Genomic DNA, 7,654 nt, shown 5'->3' with positions numbered 1-7,654 from the left:
AAAGTTGCTGTTCTGAAAGACTTGTGTTGGAATACAGAAAGATGATTTCATTGTATATTTGCTCCTGTTTTCTTCAGTGTTGTTCTTATTTATTTTTATAAATAAATATCTATTGTTGACTGTATCCATGGTGGGATGTCTGTATGTGTGTCTTTATCACCGCAGAGACAGAAATCATTTATATATTCAGGATATATGGGGACACAAAACAGGGGGACTGGGGGTCCTACAGTACGCCAGAAATATGTGTGTGTGTGAGTGTGTGTGTGTCTGTGTGTGTCTGTGTGAGTGTGTGTGTGTGAGGGGGGGAGACACACAAAACAGGAGGTCTGGGGGTCCTACAGTTCGCCAGAAAAATGTGTGTGTGTGTGTGTCTGTGTGAGTGTGTATATCTAACACTGTGTCTGTGTGAGTGTGTATATCTAACACTGTGTGTGAATGTGTGTCTGTGTGTGTGTGTGTGTGTCTGTGTGAGTGTGTGAATGTGTGTGTGTCTGTGTGTGAGTGTGTGAGGAGGGAGGGGCCTGGGGGTCCTACAGTACGCCAGAAAAATGTGTGTGTGTCTATCTGTCAGTGTGTGTGTTTGTGTGTGTGTGTGACTGTTTGTGTGTGTCTGTGTCTGTGTGTGTGTGTGTGTGTGTGTGTGTGTGTGTGTGTGTGTGTGTGTGTGAGTCTGTCTGTGTGTGTGTGTGTGTCTGTGTGTGTGTGTGTGTGTGTGTGTGTGTGTGTGTGTGTGTGTGTGTGTGTGTACAGTATGCCAGAAAAATGTTTTCGGTTTGAATCCCATTTCTACATACATTTAGGGACTATGATGATACACAATCCAGGAAATAATGAAGTTGATCATAACCCAAATCAAGGGGGTAAGCTTCTCTCCACAACGCGTAGCTCCTATGGCGCCATTTTGATGCTACCAAGCCATCACCTCCCGTTAGCATCCCATTGACTGCCATTCATTCTGACGTCACTTTGACAGAGAATAACTTTACATCTGAAGAGTTTAAAGACTCTATTTGTCTGTTGTTTATTTCTAAAGAAACACGACAATGTATAAAAGGCTCCATTACCTTGTAGCTCACGTTATGGCTCCGTAGCAGACGTTTTTATAAAAATAGGCTAACGATTGGGTCATAACCACGAGACTTACTGTCTCATAGTAGAGGAATTACCGTATAGTACAGGAGAAGCTCTCAGGCAGTTTGGACTTCCATTAGCTGTTTAAGTTTAATTCCTAATGTTAACTATCATTTTAGTGATCAATAATTAGCCTGTGTCTATGTTATCTCCTTACATATACCTACGCTCTCCGTCTCTGCTAGATTGGGAATGATTGAGATTTCTCTTGGCACAGCTACCAGAAGACTTCCAACTTTCAGACAGGTTGCTCACGTCACATCTACGTCTTCAAGCTCAGTTGGAGGCTGCTCAGTAACGCTCAGCCATCACCGGGAAAGATCTTCTAATATCCTTCACTGGTCTCCGTCCAGAGACACGGGACCTGCTGCTCCATTATATATATACGGTCTATGGTAATAACCCATGTAGAAGAAAAAGATGTCTTACTGTCTCTATCATTCAGAATCATTTTATAGAGTCAAAAATGTTCACAATTTCAAAATGATAGCCTAGGCTGTGTTATGTAGTATATATATATATATATATATATATATATATATATATATATATATATCACACACGCAGACACATACACACACACAGACACACACAGGAAGTATCGAAATAGTAACATAAAATACATTAAAATATATCAAAGCTAATAACATAAAAAATAAAAATAACAAACTGAGCAGTGAGCTAGAAAAGATTAAATACAGACATAAGTGTACACAGTAACTCCTGCCTCTTTAAATAACAACCCCGCTAATGAAAATCCAGCCGTTAGCGTTCCTATAGGATGGCGACGGCATGTCCCGCCCTACTCTGCCTGTAATTGGCTAAACCTGGTGTTCCCTAACCAATCTCCCTCGTCGTGCCTAGACCTAACCAATCCGACCAACGAAGGAAACGAGTGCTAGCCAATCAGAGGCAGAGTAGGGAGGGACGTTCCTTCGCCATCCTAGGAACCGTATATTCGCCAACAGTTAACTCCCTCCACCCCTCCCGGGCCTCCCTCCTGCTCTCTGCCCGGGCCGGGGCACCGGAGGCGGGTTCCCCGGATCACCGCAAGCTGTCCCGGACCGGTCGGTGTGTGTGTACGGTTCACGGAGCTGCAGGGAGACAGGGAACAGCAGCGGCAGGTATTCACCTGTCAAACTGTTCTCCACCTGTCTGTGCCCGCGTGCTTCTGCTCTTTAATCCCTTCTTCATCACTAGGCAACAAGTTGCACCGCCCGGCCAGCTCACAGATCCCTCCGCCGAAGCTGTTTGTGGTCTCAAGGCATGAATAAGCTCATAAGTAAGTTTTTTTTATTTTTTTAAGTGTCTCATATATTCGGTATGTTTTTTCTTTCAGGGTGTACACTAGGTTCCGTGCACGGAGCGGCCCTGCTGGGCGGAGCTAAGAGCAGCCGGAGCAGGTGGGCGGTGTCTGTCTGCAGAGCACCTGAGATACAAGGTGAGCAGTCAGGAATCAGATGTCACTTTGTGTACAGGAGGAGCATTGGGCATTCATTACAAAACAAGCAAAATATATATATATAGGCCTATATATATATATATATATATATATATATATATATATATATATATATGTATATATTATATATATATATATATAAATATATATATATATATATATATATATAGGCCTATATATATATATATATATATATATATATATATATATATATATATATATATTATATATATATATATATAAATATATATATATATATATTAGGGCTGCCAATCGATTAAAAAAATTTATCTAATTAATTACAGACTCTGTGATTAATTAATCGAAATTAATCGCATACATAATTAACGGTGCCTGAACCGATACTTTTTAAGAAAGTAAAAAAAGAAAAGAAAAAACAAAGGGTACTAAACAACAGTCGGTGACATTAAAGAACGGCTTGTTTATTGCTAAGGCCATATGGTCAAAATTAAATGATTTAATAATAATGTAATAACTATAACATTAACTTATTTCACTAGTAAATTGCTGTTGAACGACAAAAACAACCACCAAGGACATTTACAATAACTTCAAATGCACCACGAAGCTGTAGTTTACCAGTTTCATTGAACGCACCGTCTGTGTTGTTTTTTTCCGACGGCAGCTGCTGTTACATCCTGCTGTTGAGTCCCAGTCCTCTACAGTAAAACACAGTCACACTTTACACCGTTCAGCGTTAGCTGTCAGCATTGTAACCGTGTTTAATCCAAGGGCGTAAGCTTCGCTTCAGAGCTCCAACCTCCTATGGCGCCATTTTGATGCTACCAAGCCATCACCTCCCGTTAGCATCCCATTGACTGCCATTCATTCTGACGTCACTTTGACAGAGAATAACTTTACATCTGAAGAGTTTAAAGACTCTATTTGTCCATTGTTTATTTCTAAAGAAACACGACAATGTAGAAAAGGCTCCATTACCTTGTACCTCACGTTATGGCTCCGTAGCAGACGTTTTTATAAAAATAGGCTAACGATATAGCCTATTTAGTAGTAGAAGAACTACCGTATAGTACAGGAGAAGCTCTCAGGCAGTTTGGACTTCCATTAGCTGTTTAAGTTTAATTACTAATGTTAACTATCATTTTAGTGATCAATAATTAGCCTGTGTCTATGTTATCTCCTTACATATACCTACGCTCTCCGTCTCTGCTAGATTGGGAATGATTGAGATTTCTCTTGGCACAGCTACCAGAAGACTTCCAACTTTCAGACAGGTTGCTCACGTCACATCTACGTCTTCAAGCTCAGTTGGAGGCTGCTCAGTAACGCCAAAGCCCGTCTACGGAAAGCCGTTCCACTCCCTATTTAGCCCCATTGTACCTACTTTGGTTGCAGTTCCACCAGAGTTCCACTGGGGGTGATCACGGTCCAGTGCAAAATGAATGGGACTCTATGGAGCTAGACGGCTAAATTTGTCTCTTTTGCCTGATTGTCGATGAGAAATCTCAGATTTGATTGTAGTTTTTGCAAGTTCAACATGGATTATAGGTCGAAAGTTGAATGAACGAGTACTTATGTCCTTTCGATTTGTTACAGGTTGAGTCGTTGTTGCCCATAACACGCTAGCATTCTGCTAATGAATGCTGATTGGTCAGTGAAGGACAGATTACGATCGGAGATCCCGCTTGACGGCATCCGAAGCAGAACCAGAATGTCAGAGTGAATATTTCGGCGTGGTCTTTAAAACATTAGCAAACCTCTTTCTAGCCTGTGTATTGACAGGGAGAGTCTAACCTGTCAACTGTGTTGTCGATGCCTCGAGAGAACAAAGGAAGTGACTCAGAGCTCGCCGTAAAGCAGAATCTCTGGCCATATATGTGTATGACGTCATTGACATTTTAAAAGGCTTTTTAGAACAAAAAAGCCACTTTAAAAAAATCTAACACCCAGCAGTGTGTATTTTCTTAGCCTCCCCTTTCAAATGCAACATTCAAATTACTAGACAAAAAATTATATCCTGAGAAAAGTGGATTTTGAGGGGTATAGCTCCATAGAGTCCCATTCATTCTGCACTGGCCTGTGAGCGCCCCCTATATGGAACTCTGGTGGAACTGCAACCAGTTCAGAAGCCGGAAGTAACGAGAGAGTGGAACTTCTTCCCATATTAGAAATTCTTTGGTAACGCTCAGCCATCACCGGGAAAGTGACTTCTAAAGGCCTTCACTGGTCTCCGTCCAGAGCAACGGGATCTGTTGGTCCATTCTTATATACAGTCTATGGTTTAATCCAGCTACTAGCTAGCGGTAGGCTAACGTTAGCTGCTGTCGAGTATAGTGTTAACTAGCGTCACGTGCAGCGGTGTTTGTGTTGTCTGTATCGTCTGTTTCAGAGCACCAGAGAGAAGAGCAGACATATCAGTGGCTCCAGATTTCGGTAGCCAGGGTTGACAGGAAGAAGATTTTTACAAGTAAATGTTCCAGGCAGCACATTCTCGTCTCCCTCCTTCATTTTACAGTCCAATGGAGGCTAGAACGGCTCCGGGTCAAACCTCAATATGGAATGGATTAATCTGCGTTAATCTGCGTTATTTTTTTTAACGCGTTATTTTTTCTCATATTAATTAATCGAAATTAACGCGTTATTTTGACAGATATATAGACATATATATATATATATATATATATATATATATATATATATATATATATATATATATATATATATATATATTTTTTTTTCTTTTCTTTTTTTTTTTTCAATCAATCTGAATTCAATTCAATCTGAATATCAATTCTGATCAATAATGTTTATTTGCATAGCAGTGTTAAAGGGTAACTTCGTTGAGTTTATTTAACCCTGGACCCTATTTCCCCATGTTATTGTGTCTAAGTGACTGATGGGAACAACAGTCTTTATAATTGGTCCAGTACCACCAGACTCCATGTAAATAATCAGTACTTTTAGCGTGTATAGAGCCAGCATATTTCCACCAGACTCCATGTAAATAATCTGGACTTTTAGTGTGTATAGAGCCAGCATATTTCCACCAGACTCCATGTAAATAATCTGGACTTTTAGCGTGTATGGAGCCAGCATATTTCCACATGTAAATGGGTGAATTAAGGGTTTATTTCAACCAAACCAGAGTGGTGATTGTTGGAACAGTGGAAAGATGAACCAAGACGGCTTTTGATAGTTTTATTTAGTTTCTGTCCACTTCGAATGAAGTGTGTTTTACAATGATAAAAGTACTGATTATTTACATGGAGTCTGGTGGGTTTGGAGATGGTGATTTCAGGGCTGTTTCATGTTAAACAAAAATGATCTTACTCTTTAACACACACACACACACACACACACACACACGTACACACACGCACGCACGCACGCAGGCATGCACGCACGCACGCACAGACAGACACACACACACACACACACACACACACACACACACACACATAAACAGGAGTGTTGGACTGAACTGACCTTTTACAGGACGGCTCAATTAAGAAGCTGTTTATAAAGATGACAAACTATTCTTCGAGGTCAGTTATGTGTTAATGCTGAGAGAGACACACACACACACACACACACACACACACACACACACACACACACACACACACACACACAGTATTTAACACCCTCCTCATGTAGCTGTGAATGTTTTCTGCCTCTCTATGAGCAGTGACTCACATTGGGCCATCCAGTCGGCTCAGTTGGTTTTCTAAACTTGTATCTCCGAAATGTCGTGAACTGAAAACAATACGTGCACTGGCCAGTTTTGATTATTGGGGGGAGGGGGGGTGGGGGTTGTAGCACCCCCATCGCCTCTGTAAATTACGCCTATGAACGTGATCTATTTAAATTAGCTGATACATGGTTAAACCTCATTGGCTCTTACCAGTGTATCTCCGTGTGTACTTCGTCCACAGCAATCCCACCAATCAGTCCCAAAACCTCCCAGTTAGAGAGGAAATGATCTAAACATATTCTTTGTTAATCTTTACAATCATTCCCTGAAAGAAGCGAGCAGACCTGTCTTGTTGCACCGTCCAAATGTTCTTAAAAACTTGACATTTTCAGCGTGTAGCTTTTTAGCTCGAGGTTAGTTGTTGTTTCCCGAAGACGGACAGAAACACACAGCTTCTGCTTAGCTGCTGTGTCGGTACTCCTGCCAGCTTCTCCAAACTGTGTGTGTGTGTGTGTGTGTGTGTGTGTGTGTATGTGTATGTGTGTCTGTGTCTCTGTGTGTGTGTGTGTGTGTGTGTGTGTGTGTGTATGTGCGTGTGTGTGTGTGTGTGTGTGTGTGTGCGTGTGTGTGTGTCTGTGTCTCTGTGTGTCTGTGTATGTGTGTGTGTGTGTGTGTGTGTATGTGTGTGTGTGCATGTGCGTGTGTGTGTGTGTGTGTGTGTATGTCTGTGTCTCTCTGTGTGTCTGTGTGTGTGTGTGTGTGTGTGTCTGTCTGTCTGTCTGTCTGTCTGTCTGTGTGTGTGTGTGTGTGTGTGTGTGTGTGTGTGTGTGTGTGTGTGTGTGTGTGTGTGTAGCTAACACACCGACTATGGAGAATTAGCTCATACAACCACACTTTAAAATATCTGAACTGTCCCTTTAAGAACTGTACTTATAGCTAAGTGAATAAAGCCCAGATTAAAACACATGAATTAATTAGTGTTGTGGTGAGTAACGCTGTATGTAAACGTAGGGAAATCGTACTTATTTAAACCTTGAGTCATGTTTGAGATGTGCATTGGCCCGTTGCACCCTGGGAAAGCTCTCTCCATCAGATTCCTCGCTGTGACAAAGGCGTCTAAACTTAGCCGGTGATATAACAGGCTGAGCAGATCAGGCTGCTCTCGGATCAGCCTGTCAGTCTCTGCAGAGGAGCTAAACACCATTTTCTTTCAACCTGGACCCTATTTTCACATGTCTTTGTGTGTAAGTGAATGCTGGGAGCAACAAGCTTTTAAATCGGTCCAGTATTAAGCAAGACACAAGCTGCAATGTAACGTTAATGTGAGTTTCCATCCACTAAAAGTTCTGTTGTTGCCACTGACAGACTCAGATTATTATTCT

The 7,654-nt window shown here is 41.4% G+C and overlaps 1 long non-coding RNA gene across 1 annotated transcript in view; it reads left to right on the top strand.

The window, feature by feature from the left end:
• The first annotated feature begins 2,096 nt into the window (after window positions 1–2,096).
• Window positions 2,097–7,654, top strand: part of LOC116052833 — an 8,279-nt gene continuing 2,721 nt past the window's right edge. The window contains exons 1-2 of the long non-coding RNA XR_004105656.2: window positions 2,097–2,258; window positions 2,474–2,575. This is a non-coding gene — a long non-coding RNA (uncharacterized LOC116052833). The remainder of the gene's footprint in view (window positions 2,259–2,473; window positions 2,576–7,654) is intronic.

The sequence above is a fragment of the Sander lucioperca genome, chromosome 15, assembly GCF_008315115.2.
Source record: "Sander lucioperca isolate FBNREF2018 chromosome 15, SLUC_FBN_1.2, whole genome shotgun sequence".
Taxonomy (NCBI): domain Eukaryota; kingdom Metazoa; phylum Chordata; class Actinopteri; order Perciformes; family Percidae; genus Sander; species Sander lucioperca.
Note: the sequence above shows the minus strand (reverse complement) of the source record. Positions and strands in the feature narration are given on the sequence as shown.